The 19,840-nt window shown below is 48.3% G+C and overlaps 1 pseudogene; it reads right to left on the bottom strand.

Annotated features, from left to right (window-relative positions):
- Positions 1-14,170: 14,170 nt before the first annotated feature.
- Positions 14,171-16,052, bottom strand: LOC149357989 (uncharacterized; annotated as a pseudogene).
- Between the last annotated feature and the right edge of the window lie 3,788 nt (positions 16,053-19,840).

The raw sequence follows: 19,840 nt of genomic DNA, 5'->3' as shown, positions 1-19,840 counted from the left end.
GACAGCACCCCTGACGTACGCCCAAGCAGTGGCCAGGCCACGACATACGCCGGCACCCGATTCCTACCAGGCCGCCCCTTCTTTACGTCCTCCGCTTCGGTCTCAAGCTCCGTTCTCAAGGGTTCTCCCACATCCTACGAATCCCTGGCGTACTGCGGACAACCGACCCATCTGTTACGCCTGTGGTCTGCCCGGCCATGTCGCGCGGCTTTGCCGCCAGCGCCTTCCGCCTTCTCGACCTGATCTGCGCTCCTACCCGTACGATGCCGAACTATCCTCGCCGAGACGGCCACCTGGTCCCCCCTTTTTTTCCCCTGATCGCCAAATTTACACCACTCGCCGATCGCCTTCCCCTCGACGCCGTTCCCCTTCTCCGATGCTGCGACGTTCTAGCTCCGCGCTTGAGGGAAACTAACAGCCGCAGTTCCGGGGGCAAGAACTGCGCTTGTTTCGAACTCCTCACGTCCTCCTTGTCGTCCCGCTAATTTAATCGTAGTGTTCGTGGAAGGTGCCAAGGTTCTCGCCCTCGTCGACACGGGCGCTGCAGTATCTGTCATAAGTGAAGCTCTCTGCCGCCGACTCCGCAAAGTGACTACCCCACTTTCTGACTTTTCGCTTCGCACCGCCTCATCACAGCGCATTCATCCCTCAGCCGCATGTACGGCCCGTGTCCTCATTCAAGATGTTTTGTACACCATCGAGTTTATTGTGCTGCCTCACTGCTCACACGACATCATCCTGGAATGTGACTTCCTTTCGACTCATCGTGCCGTTATTGACTGCGCTCGAGCTGAAATCGCCTCTTCTCCGCTGTGTGACGCTCCCTTTTGCGACGTACCTACGCAGTCTGCCAAACTTATGGTGGCGACTGATACTGACATTCCTCCGTTTTCTGCTGCCCTCGTGCCGCTCTCCTGTGTCGGCGTCCCTCATTCAACTGTTTTCTTCACGCCTTCCGAAACCGCTTCCCGCCGTCCCTGCCTCCTGCTTCCCTTTGCTGTTCTGACGATCGACCATGGACAAAGTGCAATTTACGTCTCGAACCCATCTTCGTGCCCGTCAGCAGTGCTCCGTGGTGAATGCCTCGGGCGTATTGAAGAACTTGATTCCTGCCTTCCCTACCCTATTCTTGATACCACCGCTTCCTTCGATGTCGATGTGCTCAGCTCTTGTGATGTTAAGAAGGATCCACCGCCCTCCGACGTCTTCCACCGTGCCATTGACGCCGACCTTCCACCCGCGCTACGTGATCAACTCGTCGCCCTCCTGCAGCGCTTCAGTTCTTCTTTCGATCTTCCTCAGACTGACTTGGGCCGTACGTCTGTCGTTGCGCACACCATCGACACCGGTACACACGCCCCTCTTCGCCAGCGCCCCTATCGTGTCTCGGCTTCTGAGCGCCGCGTCATTTCTGATCACGTGGACGACATGCTCCGTCGGGGTGTCATACAGCCCTCCCACAGTCCCTGGGCGTCCCCTGTTGTGTTGGTAAAAAAGAAAGGGTTCCATCAGGTTCTGTGTTGATTACCGCCGGCTCAACAACATCACACGCAAGGACGTCTATCCCCTGCCACGAATCGATGACGCCCTGGACTGCTTGCAGGGAGCTGAGTATTTCTCCTCACTGGATTTCAGGTCAGGCTACTGGCAGGCGCCCATGGCTGACGCTGATCGCTCAAAAACTGCCTTCATAACACCTGACGGCTGATATGAGTTCAACGTCGTGCCGTTTGGCCTTTGCAACGTCCCGGCAACTTTCGAACGCCTGATGGACACTATCCTTAGTGGACTCAAGTGGGAGAGTTGTCTTTGCTATCTCGATGACATCGTCGTCTTTTCTGCGGACTTTTCTTCTCATCTCATCCGCCTCGAGCGCGTTCTGGCTTGTCTTACTGACGCTGGGCTCCAGATGAATTTGAAAAAGTGCCGCTTTGCTGCCCGACAACTCACCATTTTAGGACATGTAGTCTCTAAAGACGGCATTCTTCCGGACCCCGCCAAACTTCGTGCAGTTGCCGAATTTCCGAAGCCCACCTCACTGAAGCAGCTCCGTAGCTTCGTTGGCCTTTGCTCTTACTTCCGTCGCTTCATCTTGAATTTTGCCACGATCATCGCTCCTCTGACCCAGCTACTCGCAGGCAGCTCCAGCCTCTCCGCTTGAACGCCTGCTTGCTATGATGCCTTCGACACCTTGCGCCGCCTTTTGGTTTCGCCTCCCATCCTGCGCCACTTTGACCCGACTGCGCCTACTGAGATCCACACTGACGCCAGCGGTATTGGACTGGGTGCCGTTCTCACCCAACGCAAACCTGGCTTCCGTGAATATGTGGTCGCCTACGCCAGTCGGACCTTGAGCAAAGCGGAGGTCAACTATTCTGTTACCGAACGAGAATGTTTGGCATAGGAAGCAGAAGAGGGTTCTCACACAGCTTCCACCCTCGCCGTTCGATGACGTTCTACGTCACATCAGCGGTAACTCAGGACGTGCTACGTCCGCCGCTTAAGAACGTGGGTGGCGCTTGTGAACACTCCGAAGGGTAGGTTATTTGTAAACATAAATACCCCCGAAAGCAGGTTTGACAGGCGTCGCCGTAACTCAGCGGTAGAGCACCGGACGCGTAATTCGGAGGTCGTGGGTTCGGATCCCACCGGTGGCATGTGGTTGTTTTTTCTTCTGCTTTTCGAATCAATTAGCTTTAAGCGATAACATATTCAGCAATATAAATTGATCAACACCACAAAATAAAGAAATAAAATTTAAAAAAAAAATCCCCTGTGCCCCTTGGTTTCTGTGGCAGTTGGCTTTTCTCATATTTATAACGAGCCCCTCATTCCCGTTTCCTCGTCTGCTATATATATATATATATATATATATATATATATATATATATGATGCGAAATTGAGAAACGCTTCTTTTAAGTAAACGTTTATTGGGACTCGACGTTTCGAACAGAGCCTGAGTTTTTCAAGACTGAAGTTACATGGTTCTTGCTTCTCTTCTTAAAGGGTCTTCATCTGTACAGGTGTTCGACACATGAGCCAAAACAAGCCGACGATGCAGTAGGAAGAACGGCTCAGGGAAGAGAAAAAAAGAAAAAATTAACAAAAAATACACAAAGTGGACAGGGAGCGGGGAGGGTAAATGTCGTCGCCAGCCACCCACGTATGCGGTCGCGGGGGGGAAAAGAAAAAAAAGGAGAAAAGGGGAGAAAACAAAAAAAAGAAAGCGGGAGGGGATGATGGACGGAGAACTGAGTCCTAACAAAGCGGGCAGATAGCAAAGTGTATGGAGACAAACAGTGGTTGACGCACAGCATAGTTCTCCATCCATTCTCCCCTTCTGCTTTCTTTTTTTTTTCACCCCTTTTCTCCTTTTTTTTATTTTCCCCCCGCGACCGCATATGTGGGTGGCGGGTGACGACATTTACCCTCCCCGCTCCCTGTCCCGTTTGTGTATTTTTTGTAATTTTTTTCTTTTTTTCTCTTCCCTGAGCCGTTCTTCCTTCTGCATCGTCGGCTTGTTTTGGCTCATGTGTCGAACACCTGTACAGATGAAGACCCTTTAAGAAGAGAAGCAAGAACCATGTAACTTCAGTCTTGAAAAAGGACAGGCTCTGTCTGAAACGTCGACTCCCAATAAACGTTTACTTAAAAGAAGCGTTTCTTAATTTCCCATCTTATTTAAACTAGCAACCAAGTACGTTTATCTTATTGTGCTGTATATATATATATATAAGAAGTTGGGGAAGTCACATTGAAAAACTTAACAGATTTATTCAACGCTTCGACCAGGGACTGGTCTTTTTCGAGAATGATCATACTGATTTTTAATCAGTTGCCTTGAAGATTTTATTATCCCTTATATATATATATATATTTGTGTGTATATGTGTGTATATATATATATACACATTTGTAAGAAGCATATCTCTGCTTAGTGGTCGCTAATGTCACTCACACACAAGTCAGTAAGTAACTCAACGTTTCAGAAGATCTTGCAAATCTGGTAAGGAAGTTCATGATGTTTGTGAAGCCAGTGGATGCTGAAATATCAGTAACTTCTCGTGCAGGACTTGATAGTCGCAAAAAAGACATTAATAGTGTCTCTCACAATTACAATGAAAGTGTTTAAGAAGAAGGGCAACACCCCTTCATTTTTTCTTTGTTCTGCGCGCTTCTTCACACATACACCAGTCAAAAATTACTGTCATGGAGCTGGTAAACCACGTCTCGGTGAAGGCTAGGATTTCAAATTCATGGCTTAGCGATGTCAATCAATTTTTTTTTATTACCTAAGCTGCGCACGTTTAGATTATAGAATGAACAGAAACGAGACTGATCCTTTTTGTTACTGTAATATTGAATGACACAGCATCGTAATAAGTGCCTTGCCCAGATGAGGCTTCCATCTCGAAGTGGCGGCGGCCTGAGACGATTGAAATTTTAATACCAGTTTTTCGAGGTCGCATTCGCCATAAATCCGTATAATGCTGGCCCGTTCACCTCTCCGGAAAAACACGTGCATATGTTCCTGCCAAATGAAATCAGAGCCTTTTTCTTCACTTTTCGCTCGTGCTAGCCATAAAAGGTGTTTAATGATTGCATTACTGCTATCTAACAACCATATACCTGACGATGTTGTTTTGAAGCTAAGAGCGACTTCTCGTCCATTTTTCTTTCAGACCGCTCGATGAAAACCGATCAATCACAACAGGTTCTTACCCGGCCTTGCCGATAAGCGACGGAGAGAATCTAGATTAGAATCTGCTAGTTCCGGGCGCCCCAGTTTACGTGAGAGGTCATTTAGGTTCTGGAATTAGGACCTCCACTTCTCGTATGCAAAGCTGAAGGCCAAATAGCGGATGGATTTGACCTCTAACTGGAGGCTCGCCAGAGGTGTGGCTGTGATCTCATGCCACGTGACTTGTTGCAGCTGCAACCGCTCGTTCCGCCGATGCGCCGACCACTGCTACGACCGCTCGCTCAGTTCTTTCCTTCCTCCATGATCTCGCCAGTTGCGTCACGTGAGTAACCACGTGATTCGCTCTTGCTGAATAAAGACCAGCGCTCGCCGCCAAGACACCGCAGAGAGCCAGAAGCGGGCACCGGGAGGAGCTCGACTGAGCATTGGAGGCGCCGGGCTGCTTCAAGCGGTCCTTACGACAGAGAGTTTCACGGAGCTGCGCTGGGTAGAGCTAAGTCGCGAAAGCGGGCTTGCCGAGTTGATGAAACCGATGAATAACGGGAGGTATACACTATCACGATGGAAAAAAACGCGAACAGAGCGGAGCTTATGCGCTCCGCTGTTCGCATTTCTTTTAAACACGCCCTTCCTTCGATACTCGCAAAAAGATGCCAAGGTTCCACGTGATGCATTCTAGGGCCGCTCTAAAGTCTCTTTTTTATCACCCAGGTGAAAGCGCCATCAAAAGAAATTCGAACAGCGGAGCGTGTAGGCGCCGCGTTGTTCGCGTTTCTTTCCATCGTCATAGTACGTCTGGAGAAGCAGCGGCACAGGAAACAAGAGTATCTCATGCGGAAAAGAGCACCGGATGCTGCCAACGTCTCCGCTTTGACATCGGCCACTGGTTCGGTTGCCTTTCGCTCCGTATAACCTGGCTGAGCCGAGCTGAGCCACAACCATTTTTCAAGCACCAAACCAAACCAAACCAAACCAAACTATGCCGTAAATTTCTATGTTGTTGCTTCGGCTGCTTGCTCTAATTTATTTACCAGAACCTTCATTTCTTTATGCGAAAGTATTACTAGGCTTTGTCGCCAGCGAACGTGTCACAAAACATGTCTGCAGCGATTGTGGAGAACTAGAAAGAGATATCGTCAGTACAGTGATTATAATCGAAAGAGGGTGATTTGAGGATGCGGCGCAATGCTTTGGTGTCGATCGAATGATTAGTTAATTAATTAGAGCCAAAAATATGCGAAAAATCAGCGTGGCCACAGAAAAAGTGGCGCTAAATTTGAATCGCCAGAAGTTCAGTACCACGCGAAGTACCACGTGATTGGGCCACGTGACCGGAAGTGTGAGCGGAGCCAATGCGCAGCGCCAAATTTGAATGTTTGAAACGGAGCGTTGTAAGAAGTATAAAAATTGCACAAATTCTCTCATTGAGATGAATAACTGATCGCTAAGGAATTGATACGTGATCGATTTGTGATTCATAAGTGTCTGCTAAGTGATCGATGAGCAATTGATAAGTGATCGATAAGTAATTGATAAGTGATCGATAAGGAATGATACATGGTTGACAACAAATTGTAATGGTCGATAGGTAATTGGTCGATAGGTGATTGATTCGCGTGTTCCTCAAAAGGCATCTGTTCCTCAAAAGGCATCTTCAACAAGCTCCTCCTCCAACAAAACTAATTGCATACAACTCTTTCGTACGATCGGTACTCGAATATGCGAACGTTGCATGGTTTCCGCATACTAAATATCTCATAGGAAAATTAGAAGCTATCCAAAGAAAGGCAGTAAGATTTATGTTTAACAAATACAGGCCTACTGACTCACCCACCGAACTACTCAAGACAGCCGGCATTCTCACTCTGGAAAATAGAGCTAAACTAGCACGACTAAACTTACTTTACCAGTTGCTCCATAATCAGCTTAACCTTGATAAAACTAGGTACCTGATGGCCCCAGAGACAAGACCTACACGTCACAGAGATTCAGAAACATTAAAAGAGCACACATTTCGTACTTACCGCCTGAAATACTCCTTTTTTCCACTTACAATAAGAGAAAGGAACACATTAACACTTCTTCTTGGGCGAGTTGGTGCATACTTGATTTGAAGAAAATAGCGCCAGAGCATGCTAACCACGAAAAGACAAGGACGAGACACAAAGCGCAAAATAGCAAAGCAATAAAAAGGAAGTTGTCAACAAAGGTTCAGAATTGAAGTGTGTTTACGAGTGAAGATAATTTTCTACTGATTGAGTGAAGATATCTAGTGATATGCTGCGGGTAATGGAGTGGTCAAGGGTGTTCCTTTCTTTGAAGAAAATAGCGCCAGAGCATGCTAACCACGAAAAGACAAGGACGAGACACGAGCGCTTTGTGTCTCGTCCTTGTCTTTTCGTGGTTAGCATGCTCTGGCGCTATTTTCTTCAAAGAAAGGAACACCCTTGACCACTCCATTACCCGCAGCATATCACTAGATATCTTCACTCAATCAGTAGAAAATTATTTTCACTCGTAAACACACTTGAATTCTGAACCTTTGTTGACAACTTCCTTTTTATTGCTTTGCTATTTTTGTTACCAGTGCTTGTTCGTTTCTAATGTCATATATATCCCATGCATTGATTATGTTATCTTGTCTTGAACTAACTGTACAATCCGACGATCCTATTGCTGTACCCTTGACTTTTACGTACTGAACCTTAATTAAGTGCGACACTGTAGTCGTTTTATATTGCCCTTCAATCCTTCTTCTTGTTCACTCTTTGTGTCTATTATTTATGACGTTGTTGTAGTTTATATTTTGTTTTGCCTTGTTCCAGCGCCCTTCCTGTTAAAATCCCCAGTGGATTGACAGTATCTCTAAATAAATAAATAAGTGATAGATAAGTGATCGATAATTCATCGATAAATAATGATTAGTGATCGATGAGTGATCGATAGGGAATTGATAAGTTACTGATGCGTGTTAGTGATCAATTGTTTGCGCGATATAAAATATGTTTCTGCCAAAAAGTTTCCAGTGAGTTTGAGGGGTTGAGGGAGTAACATTCCGACATGACGTCACAATTACGTGAAAGACACGAGGTGACAGCGCCGTTGGTTGTGAATGTTACGTCTCATTCACGTGAAAGACACGAGGTGGTGCGCCATACGCCATTGGCGGATTGCGAATGTGACGTCACAATCACGTGAAACACATGGAGCTGGTGGGCGACATCCACGTCTGTCGCTTTCTCGCCGCCGGTGCGTGCGGATGCTAACCGTGTTGATGACGTGGTGTTTGACCGAAAGGCAGAGTATCAAAGAGAGGTGAAGAGAGACAACCATTGCCGTGAAAGCGTCAATGCTTTCACATTCTCCCAACGCCGGTTGCCGCAGTAATGTCTAACCTTTTGCGCAAGGAATGTTGCCAGACTCTATTAGTTCAACTTTTTTTTTTCCAAGCGGCAACATCCTTGCCCTCAGTATCTAATTTTACCACACTTAACTCAGTATTTTACCATACTTAACTGAAAACATGTTGGATTGAGTCCTCAATTCCGTCTGCATTTTCTAACAGTTCACAAAGGGCCTCAGCCTTTCCCACAAGTGGAAGGAGCAATAAAAGCTTCTCATTTACGTCGCTCAGATTAGATTCACGACTACAGCTTTCTGGCGGTATGGAAATGAATCGATTCCTTTTCTTACAATTACAGTCCTACTGTTGCAGTTAGCCTTTGGAAAGTCGGACATTACTGCGATGCCTGCTAGAAATGACGGCGGAAACGGCGGAATAGTCTCCGATATGATGTGAACATCGGCATGCTTTCCAAAGGCTTTTGTGTAAACTTCAGTATCCGCGTAATTTCGATTTCCGTGCTTTATTAAAAGTTCCAGCTTTTTTTTTTATAGATTTTCATTTCTCTCAGGGTTCCTTCTTTGTTCAGTTTCTCTTCTTGTCGAGAAAAGCTGGAACGCAATGAATTTCCGATTTTGCTATTCAATAACACACAATAATACGCTGTGATTAGCATTCTACGGCGGCTGTGTCTTCAAACAGATCGAAAATCGCATTTTACACAGTGTTAAACAAGAGTTGCTCTTAGAACGCGAACTAAACCTGCAGCAGAAATCGCAATAATGTAAAAGTTTCTATTTGCAAACTCAGTTCATGTCCCGCCTAAGCCCATGCGGAGGCGAAAACCTAGGCTCACATGGAACCGGCAGCTGAGACGGCTGCTTTAACTGTTTGTCACCACTGGTGTCGGTCACCAGTAAGTCGAACGCCAGGGTACTGAGTAGCCTCGACTTGAACGAACCCCCTTCCTGATTACTGCACCCCCGTGCAGTCATTAAGTGCGGGCAGCCCTCTGTATCTTGCACTTCCTCACAATAAGATCGCAAATCATAGTCAAAATCACCACTTTGGTATTCTTTGAAAACGTGACAAAATATACGGCGCTTACGTTGCTTCCTACCATTGTCCATCATTGTCTGACTCGTGCTTTTTTTTCTCCCAGGCCAGCTCCAATACATTGAAGACAATAGCGCACACAGCTGTTATGAGGCTGATTTCACCTGCTTACGTATCTTCGCAGGCAGGGGGCTGCTTTAAAATCGGGGCCGTAATTTCCAGCAGGAAACTGACAGCTTTCAAAAAACGTTGCACCAACGCATGCGCATGTACTAGATTGCATGTTCCTACAGTTCTTGACCTGCAGCTGTGGAAATTCCTCTCGGCAGTAATAAGCGGCTTAAAAATATCATTGGCCGAGGCTTTATTGCAGCGGAACAAACTCTTGCACCCAGGAAAGGGAATTACAAGCGATGTCTGCACAAGTTTTAGCGCCGGAGATGCCCTCAGCGTCCGGAGAAGAGCCCTTGGGCTCAGAGGTATCTGTTGTAATTGAAGACTGCGTTGTTAAGTCTCGAGTCGCAGGGACAACCATTCCAAATTTCAATTTTTCAACTTTCTTCACTGAAGCTTGGCAAAAGTATGAGTACCGAACCGCACTGGTGAGCTAAACAATGTTTCTAGTTCTTTGTTCGGGCCGTGCATTCACGGGTATTTCTAAATAAAAGAAATTCACAGCCGAGTGAAGGTTACGTCTGAGTACCTGTTTTTCTGCGCGATGCACCGTTGAACTAGCCCTGTGAAGCGCTAGAGCGTGGCGCATATATGCTGTACAGGCATTGGCATACAGCCCTATAGCGTGAGATGGCGTAACTGTAAATAGAAAAATGTGAATTTTGCAGAATTTCACTCTTGAGTTTGGAACAAATGTTAGGTGGGGCATCGACACGCTGTGGCTTGTGATGCGTTGCGGAAATAGCAAAAACTGAATGCTATGCAAAACTGAGTCCTTTACCTGGGTGGTTATACCAAAAAGCGTGACGTTTCCCGTCTAAGCACTATTGGCCGCAAAGCCTAGGGGCGCGAGCTCTCCCATACTCCTGGTAACCTCTTCGCTAAGGTTGATGCGTGCGACGGGTCGCCTCAACCCCTCGCACACACACCAAATTCAGGGTATCCTCCTCCGGAGCCTATTCACCCATACTGTGACAGATTTAGATGCCGACCGGAATATAAATGTTACTTCTTCATCAGTGGAAACGCCGACTTTAGCACACATATCAGCGGCCGACGACAGCAGACACGTTCTGCAAATATGAGATCATGCGCACTCTGGAAAAAAAATTAGAGGGGGCACTATGGCGATCCAAAGTGCGATGAGGCGAAAGCCTTTCGACCAACGCTCTCCAGCGTCCTTACGCTAGACTAGGAGAACAGTTTATGTCTTTGCTGGAAGTCGGCGTAGCATATTGGTTAGAACGCTCGGCTATGGAACGGAAGGATGGTGTTCCGATTCACACCGTGCACAAGATGTTACGATTTTTTTTTTGCTCATCGAATGACACTTAGCGCACAGATGCGATGCACAGATACCGCGCACAGGTTTTCGCTCTATGAGCCTAGAAAGGCTATACTCTTCTCGGTTAATGACTACTTAGTCATGACTTGTGACTAGTAGTGACTAGTTATGACTTTCACTTCAGATGTAACGGACTGACGGACAGTGTCATGGTCGCGAGCATGAGCCATTAAACGCTTTCGCCTCAAAAGTTCATTATCCAGCCAGTCGAGCTGAAACGAAACCGCTTAGCGAAGCAAGTGAGCTCATGCAGAGGGTGAATGCCTCCAGACATATGGCGCTTATAAAGTCGCTCTTCTACGAAAGCCTGATGCAGGCCGATTGGGCAGAAAAGAAAACTAACGACGCTTCGAAGTCTTACTCCTCGGCATCAGTGGTCGCGTTGCTTTCGTCCTGTTGCTGCAGGACTTAGTCATCAAAATATTATCGATCGAGACAGAGATGATCAATCATGCTCGGTGAAAACCTCGCATGATCGGAGCTCCGCTGCACGTCTCACCTTAAACTAGATTTCTGGCTTGTGAAAGCACTGTTCACGCTAAAATGGGATATTTCCGAACTAGAGGTTATCTTTTCAAAGCTCGAACATTCTGTGGTCAGCACGCACCTGAAAAGCAATAAGTGCTGGCCCATGCCCACGTTTCTTCCACGGACGGACGGACGGATGGACGGATGGACGGACGGACAGACGGACGGACGGATGGACGGATGGACGGATGGACGGATGGATGGATGGATGGATGGATGGATGGATGGATGGATGGATGGATGGATGGATGGATGGATGGGTGGATGGGTGGATGGGTGGGTGGGTGGGTGGGTGGGTGGGTGGGTGGGTGGGTGGGTGGGTGGATGGATGGATGGATGGATGGATGGATGGATGGATGGCTGGATGGATGGATGGATGGATGGATGGATGGATGGATAAATACATGGGTGGGCGGGTGGGAGGGCGGGCGGATAGATGGACGGACGGACGGACGGATAAGGATAAGGCTGACCCCTTAAATCGGGCGACGGCTGAAGCGACCTCCTAGGCGTGACTCGTAAAATTTCACTCTTGTCTTGAATTTAGCCACCAAACAGATGAACTTCGCTTGGTTATTTCTCCGTTTAAAATCAAGTTTTCCTGCATTGTCCTTAAACCCAATGGTTTGAATGAATTAGCCCCGTTGCTTTCAACTGTAGGGTGAAGCCCATTACAGTAAAGTATATAGTGTTTAGCTGTATCCTCCTTCTCTCCACCCACACAGTATAACGTGTACATTTTGTGGTACTCTACACGGTATTTATTAGTACGCAATACTACCGTCCTGCCTTCGAACAGCGAAGAGCTTCGCATAGGATTATCGTTGATATATTTTTTTGCCAATTTCTTGATTAAACGTTATGTATGTTCCTGGTGACAATTTCTCCCTCATCCCTGTTTTCCACTGGCCGCCCTCTCTCTCTGGTTAACCTTTTTTCTGTACCGATATTTTCTGAATTGCCCTCCAACTGCTGTCTAGATATTTACTTTTTCAGTTTTCTAGTTCGCTTTCTCTATTCTGTGTCGACATTCCACATGTACAAGCTGCTGAAAACTTTCGTAGCTTCATGCTTTTATCCAATTTCCCTCAATTGCTCCTCGAATTCTGTCTTGCTGCTAGCTTCTTTGCTCTCGAATGATGCTCACATCAAGTCACTTTGCACTCCTGAGTAGTATATTGCCATGTGCTCCCAAAACAAACCTGACCACACTACGCTCTTGACTTTTAACCTTGCTTGAACCTCTGGTCTCATCCCAAAGATCGCATTGTCGAAAGTCAGACTAGGAGCCATCCCCCGTTTGAAGATACCTGCTAGCACTTCGCACCTATTGTAATTCTACAACGTCATATTGTTTATGACCGCTGTAGTCGTTGCCCATTTTTCACGCTCCGTCAGATACTCAGCGCCATTATTTATCCCCACCCCAAGGTACCTGTACTTATTCACTATATCTAGCCTGGCGTCCTGTATCCTGTGCTCTCCGGCCTCAACATTAAAGGTCATGACTGACGAAGAAGGATGGATAGCTGCCAATATTTTCTCAATAAAATTGAGACGTTATCTATCTCCCTCTGTACTGCAGATGCACATAAACCTCTGAAAACCTTCTTTATTGTCAGCTGTCAGCAATATATCATCCGTGTACAGTCAGGCCGGAATGAAACGCGAACAGAGCATGTGAAGAAAACAAAATATTTTACCTGCCTACTTTCAGCTGAAGTGTACAACTAGCCTGATTCATGTGTCTGGGTAAAGGGCCTACTGAAATCCATTATCGAAAATAGGTTGTAAAGGAATATCTCGCTGCAAAGCAGAAATGTATGACATATGCGTGTTCGCGTTTCATTCCGGCCTGACTGTACATCACTCCTGGTAATAACTGTTCGATCCATTCTCCTTGCTTGAAAAAAATAAGGTTGCAGGCAAGTCTGCTCCTCTCTTGTTTGATCTCTAATCCTTGTAGATACAATACGAACAACAAATTGACAGAGGACACCCTTACCTAAGCTCCCACTGTATCTCCCACTGTAAGCTCCCCATCTTATCAGTACTTTGTTAAATTTATAGACATCTTTTAATAGATTAGTTACGACATCTTCAGCATCCAAAGCCACCAGTGAGTCCTACAAAGCCTCTTAACGCTGTCGTAGACTCTCTTGCTATGCAGAAATGCTTACCTCAGGGGCCTCTGTTCCGTTTCGGCAATCTCGATACCGATGAAAACCGACTGTTATCTAATCTCCTTTGTTTCCAGAAACCATTTTGTAACTCCCCTAGCGTCCCTTTGTTCTCCACCCATGCTTGCAGCCTGTCCTTTATAATCTGCGTCACCACCCTGTAAACCACTGACGTCACTGTTATGGGACGGTAGTTGCTTACGTCTGCTTTTTCCCCCAGTCCCTTATATATCATGCTCATCCTGCTTGATCGCCATCCATCGGGAGCTTTCCCACCCAATATTATTTTGCTTACTACCTCTACTAATGTATGCTAAGATTTTGGTCTGAATGTGTTTATTAACATAATCACAATACCATCCAGTCCTGTCGATGTGCTGCTAGGAACCTTCTTCTCTGCCCTTTCCCACTCTCTTTGTACAAGCGAAACGATTGCAGTAACCGGTCAATCCTCCTTCGATAAATGATGCGTAACATTTCTTTCTTTTTAAATGTTTCTGTAATCATTGTGCTTTTATGTTTCATTTCCTCATCCCATTACAGTCGAGTACATTGACCTGAAACTAAAACTGTGCTCTAGCCTAGTCTGATTACTCATGGAGTTCAGATGGTTTTAAATTTTTTTATCTGCGGTTTATTCTTTTTTTTTTCTTTTGAGAAGCATGCGGCCCCGTTCCTTCTAATTTTCTCCTTGTACAAATAGGAAGCATTTTTTGTCTACTCCAGCTTCTGCTTCTCTCCTTTGCTTGGAATATCTGTGTTCCTTGGTTACTTCCTGACGTTTGTCTATGGCCTTCTTGACCTCCTCATCCCAACAGCTCTTCAGTTTGCGTCTTCTGTCTCAGGCAACCTGTTCTACCCCTACTCTCTTGCCAGTGGCGCCACTCTCGAGAATGCCATGTTGTGCAAAAGAGTGGGAGCCAGCTTCTTACACGTCCATGTTTAGGTGCATTACGACGAACCCAAGTCGTCGGCTCATTACCCTAATGACACAGATAGCCTTAACGACCTTCCTTTCTATTCTGCTAGACTGCCTCTGCACTTGTGGGATTTTGCATATGATCAAATCCACCCTCTCAGATGCTGCTCTAAGCTTACGCATTCCCACTTCTAATTGCTATCGAGTTACTGGTTCCTCCCCTTCAGGCCATTGTGGAGATCGGCATTGACAGCGACAAGTTCTTCTTTATCTATGTTGTCACCTACCACCTCCTCTGCTTTGGCCAGATAATCTACCTACCACTTCTCTGACTGGGCCTCCACCTGCACCCGCCTGTCCGATTTCATTCGCTTAAGGGCAACCTCCTCAACACTCGCCACGATCGTGTCCCCCATCACCAGGAGCCTTCTGCGCTCAAACCATTCACTTCCTACCTGCCACTGTTGCCCACCGGTTTGCGCAAGCTGGCCCTATTTACGCCGTACGCTGCTGTCGCGTGTCACCGGGCCCGTTGCTACTTTCCCGCCGTCCTCACTGAAAGAACGCTGCGCTACTGCGCTGTAGATTCTTGGACCCTTCCGCCCGCAGGACTACGGCCTTTAGGTGTTCCACATTGCCCTTGTCCTCCACTTCACGCTGCTCAGTGCTCAGACCCGCGGTTGCCCACCGGCCACGACGTAAGTGCCTCCACGCACTCTTCCAACTCGTCCCTCTTTCCCGGCTATTCTTTCAGCTCGCCCGCAGTTCGCTTTAACAGGTCGGTTTTAGCCCCCTGCCTCTTTGGTGACTCGGCGACCTGAGACGTGGCGACATATACATCACCATCAAGCGGCCTTTGTCGTCTATCAGTAAAGAACGGTGCGTAACTTACTGTTTCTATATATTAATTTGTAATTGAGAGTAAAGTAGGGACTGTCGTTAGGTTGTCCGCGAAAAGTAATTCTGATTGCCTACTCTGAATCAGCGCGGCAGTATTTGACTTATGAAATGCTTCCTGCACTCCCAGACTACTGCCTTTCATTAACAACGAAATGCGCAAACATAATAAATACAGACACGAGACGAGGTTGATGGGACGAGGCAAACATTCAACTGATTCTATTGGCTTCAAGTAAGAGGTTATATAGGCAGTGTTAAAAAAATTCAGATCTTCTCGTCTTAGATAGTAGATATGCGCATGAAATTCACTTTAGAAAAGGCGTAGCGTATTGTGTGAAGGCTCATATAGTCTGTTTCATCGCTTAACGCGCACCGTGCACTAACGCAGTAACGCACTCATATAGTCTTTCGGGTAAACCGCTCGCTTATTCGCTCTGAAATTTGACGCAGAGATGCATACGACAGTCTTCTTTTTCAGCTCCAAACTTCGATCAAGTGCTTTCCTGATTTGATCACAATTAATAATAAATCCGCAAGCTCTGCATAGTTGACGAATCACCATAACAAGGAGCTTTCGCATAGTGTGCGTTTAGCGTCGCAACAGTCTGTAGACCTACAGGATGTTGACAGTCTCATTCGAGTGTTGAAGAGCGTCCCTCACCAGCCACCTTTTTATAGCGAAAAGCTGTACTCCTCGCATTCTGAGCCTGAAGATCAGCTGGATCTGAGATTTTACCTCTCACGGGAGGCACACCACATGCGCAAAATATCGCGTGGTAGGTGCCTCGATCCTCATCTCCATTTTCACCTTCGTCGCCACAGCTGCGCTCTTGGCAGCCACGTCCACCGCTGCGCAGGCTGGTGCTCTGGACGCTCGCTCTTGCACCTGTGGCTCGTGATGCATCACGCGATTTGCTTTCGCTGAAGCAATTTGCTCTCGCTCACATCTTGATACAATATGGATGAACCAAAGCTAAACCGTGTCTAACTATACTTAGCCGAGGTTTCGCTTTCTATATCCTGGCGGAGCTCAGTTTAGCCACAGCCACTCTTTTCCCTTAGCTTTTGTTCGCAAGTGACAGCGCGCTCAGGTTTTTTGCTGTTTTTTATGAGTGACGACTGGCACGACCAGTGCTTGCCACTGCCGAATAAGGGGGAATGATGCCAGCGTATGCTACACAGAACGCTAGGACTTACGCCTCTGCCGGACGCAAGTGCCGTATCCGCTGCGTCGACCGCCACGTCGAATTAAAAATCAGACCTTGTTGCCGGCTGTGCTGGTAGATGGGGCATGCACCTCCCGGCCGGCAGGAGAGAACTTTGGCTACTTCGCGCTGCGCGCTGGCTTTGCCCACCACGAGACCAGGGAGGTCAAACTTCGTGTACCTCCCAGTGGCCTCGCATTACACACGGTATACCTTCAATTCCTCCTTCACTTACGTTCATAACTGTTCGCGGTGCAGTTACAGCGTATTGATATCTATGACAACGGACGACCTAGACACGCGGGAGAGGTGGTGTTCACATTTTTGCATGGCATATGCTTCACGCGTGGATTGGTCCAAAATCGGGCCTGCTTGGGGAGGTGGGTGTCTGTCGGAGCTAGGGCGAGGAAAAACCAGCTCTGACAGCGTTGAGGAGCGAGTTGTTTTTAATTGCGCTGCTCGCGCTGCGGCGGCCTAGCCCCAACTTCCTCCTTGTCCGCCGCCGCGTGCCATGGCCAGCGAGCCGAGCGCGGCGCGAGGGACGTTACAGGGCTCCCCCCCGTAGAGCGGAAGCCACAGGATGCGCCCAGCGGATGTGCTTGGAGGAAGGTGCGCACAATGGTGGTCCAGCCGAAGCGAGAGTGAGTGGAGAGGTGCCAGGCAAAGGAGTGGCAATGCAGGCTGGTTTGTGTCGGTCAGCAGCCACGACGTCTTCACGGCCGTTGACGTCTAAAGTGAAGGTCTTCTACGCACAATGGAGGACGCGAAACGGTCCACCGTAGGGCGGCGTGAGGGGTGAACGGACGTGGTCATGGCGGATTAAGACATGGGTGCAGGAGACCAGGTCCTGGCTGACGAACACGGACTAAGGGTGACGGGCGGCAGGGGTGACAGGAGTAATGTGGCGAAATGTGTTGCGTAGGTCTAAGATGTAGGTGGAAGTGTCATGGATTAACGGAGGGGAGGAAGGAGAGAATTCCCCATGGAGACGCAGGGGAACACCGTAGACTAGCTAGCAGAAGAATTGCCGAGGTCAGCATTCAGTGCCGAGCGAATGCCCAAGAGGACGATGGGAAGGTGGTCGGACCAGCGTTCCCTTGGCTGATAAGTGGTAGGGGAGCCTTCAGTTGTCGATGCGGCCAAAGGGTGGCAGGCGGTCGTACGGATGGGGCGGACGCCCAGAATACGGACAAGGGCAGTAAACAGGTCCGATTGAAACTGGCGGCCGCGGTCGGTGGTGACGACAGACGGGCAGCCGAGCGAGATACCAAGCCGGCCATGAAGGCCGAAGCAACGGTCTCGGCTGTAGTGTCAGCAATGGGCAACGCCTCGGGCTAACGGGTGAAACGATCCACACATGTGAGTAGATAAGTGGCCCCACGTGATAACGGGAGCGGTCCAACAATAGGCGCATTTGTTTTTCCAGCCCAGGACTACTTGCTGACAGGTCTCGGCTTCGGCTCTGACAGGAAACAGGGTTATGGTCAGAGGACCTACTTGCCAGAGGCTGCTTGCGAACTAGCCACCCGAGGCGGGCTCCCCCTCGGTTAATGTACCAGGACGCTGTCATTTGCTAGCAGACGACGCAAGCCATCGCCACCATGACGCCAAAGCAACGCCGTGCGTGCGATCATGATACTGAGTCGATTTGAAGACCGTACCGTCAGCTTAGCGTAGGTGCAAAACAGAACTCAGCTTCGGGCGTATGGTCGCCGCTACTGATCGCGGCGAAGTTCGCACAAAGTAACCAAACTCGTTGCGGATAGGCAGATAGACGATAGCCTTCGCAAAAATGTTGACAACAAGTGCTATAGCTGCTCCAGTATACGAGTGGTTCACCTACGATGCTTTCAGGTAAGCGCGCAGACAGCATGTCGTAAAATAAGCGAACAAGAACCTCTTGACGACACGAGCAAACAATACGCGCTAGCAGCTCTGAACACGAGTTCGTGTGTAGTGGATTTCAAGAAAATAGAACGAAGATTCATGAACAAAAAGTCTTACGATGGCTCAGAGAGCAGCTACGGAGCTGATGTGAAGGTTTAACCTACGATATCGTTCTTCAGGAACACGAAAAGTACGCAAAATGCACACAGAGCCTAATTAAATATGGCTGGCAGCGCGGCGCGCAGGTGTCGTCTGCTGCCTTCGCCGCAGCCCCAAATAGCCCGCCGACAGCCATAGGCGAAAAAACGAAGGCGTTGCTATAGCGACGCAGGCAGCTTTCCGACTGGTGGGCGGAGCTTTCGGGCTGCCCGAGAAAAACAAATACCGGACTCGAGTCCGCAAGTAGTCCCGGACAGTCCGAGGCTGAAAAACAAATGCGCCCTATGTGAACATCGGAAAACCGTGCGTCAGGCGGCCGAACAGGACAGGCAGGAGTGACGGTATACTGGTGACCTTTGACGCGCTGGCAGTGAAGGCAGGTTTGTGCGCAGTGGCGGACGTCGGCGTGAATGCTTGGCCAAAAGAAACGAGTTGTGATCAGCTTCTGCGTCGCAAGAATACCAGGGTGGCTCAAGTGGTGCAGTTTATCAAAAATGGTGCGAAGGGAAGCCAACGGTACAGTCTTTGTCAAAAGTAACCAGGCTGCATGGTTTCCTTCTCATCCGTATAGTAGAGCTCTTACGGCTTCCCTAAAGATCAAAAAGTTCTTTGAAACTAAGGACAGGGGTTCTCCTTACCATAAAGAGATTTAGAGCTCGAGGACTGACATAATAGCTTGAATATACGACTGAGAAGCAAACCATGCAGCCTGGTTACTGTTGGCAAAGACTGTACGTAGGGGCGCGAGAAGCCGGTGGATGTCTCGTACGCAATGAACTGGGAGGAATACGGCAGTGTACATTCGGCGAAGGACAGGGACGTCAATGAGGAGCGAAGATGATGCAGCTTTGGATCGTTGCGCTGAGCAGCCGCTAGCTCCTCCATGTCCACTGGTGACTCGGGCGCCATTGCACTAACACGAGAAAGCGCATCAGCAGCAGCATTTTCCGGGCCATGGACGAGACAGCGATCCACTGTAAACTCGGAGATAAAACCCAGTTGGCGGATCTCGCATGCAGTGTAGATGCTGCTGTTCCTTTGGAAGGCAAATGGCAAGGGCTTATAATCCGTAATGACGTGAAAGTCGCGGTTCTCCAGTAAGTGGCGAAAATGCTGGACGCGAGGTACACAACGAGGAGTTCTCGACTGGAGGTTCTGCATTTAGTCTCAGGTGGTTTCAGCTTTTGGGAGAAAAAAGCGCGAGGCTGCCAACTAGAGACGTGCTGCTCGAGAACTGCGCCGACTGCAATTCTCGAGGCGTCGGTGACGAGGCGCAGTGGAGCGTCAAGAACTGAATGTATGAGCAAAGTGGCGTCTGCGAGCGCCGTATTGGCAGCAGAAAATGCAGCTCCAGGGTCTTCAGTCCACTCAAATGGCGCAGCAGAATCCTTTCCAGTAGCCAAAATATCGGTCAGAGGCTTTGGGAAAGAGGCGCACTTTG

The sequence above is a fragment of the Amblyomma mixtum genome, chromosome 3 (assembly GCF_055824585.1).
Source record: "Amblyomma mixtum isolate Tamu chromosome 3, ASM5582458v1, whole genome shotgun sequence".
In the NCBI taxonomy this organism is placed as follows: domain Eukaryota; kingdom Metazoa; phylum Arthropoda; class Arachnida; order Ixodida; family Ixodidae; genus Amblyomma; species Amblyomma mixtum.
Note: the sequence above shows the minus strand (reverse complement) of the source record. Positions and strands in the feature narration are given on the sequence as shown.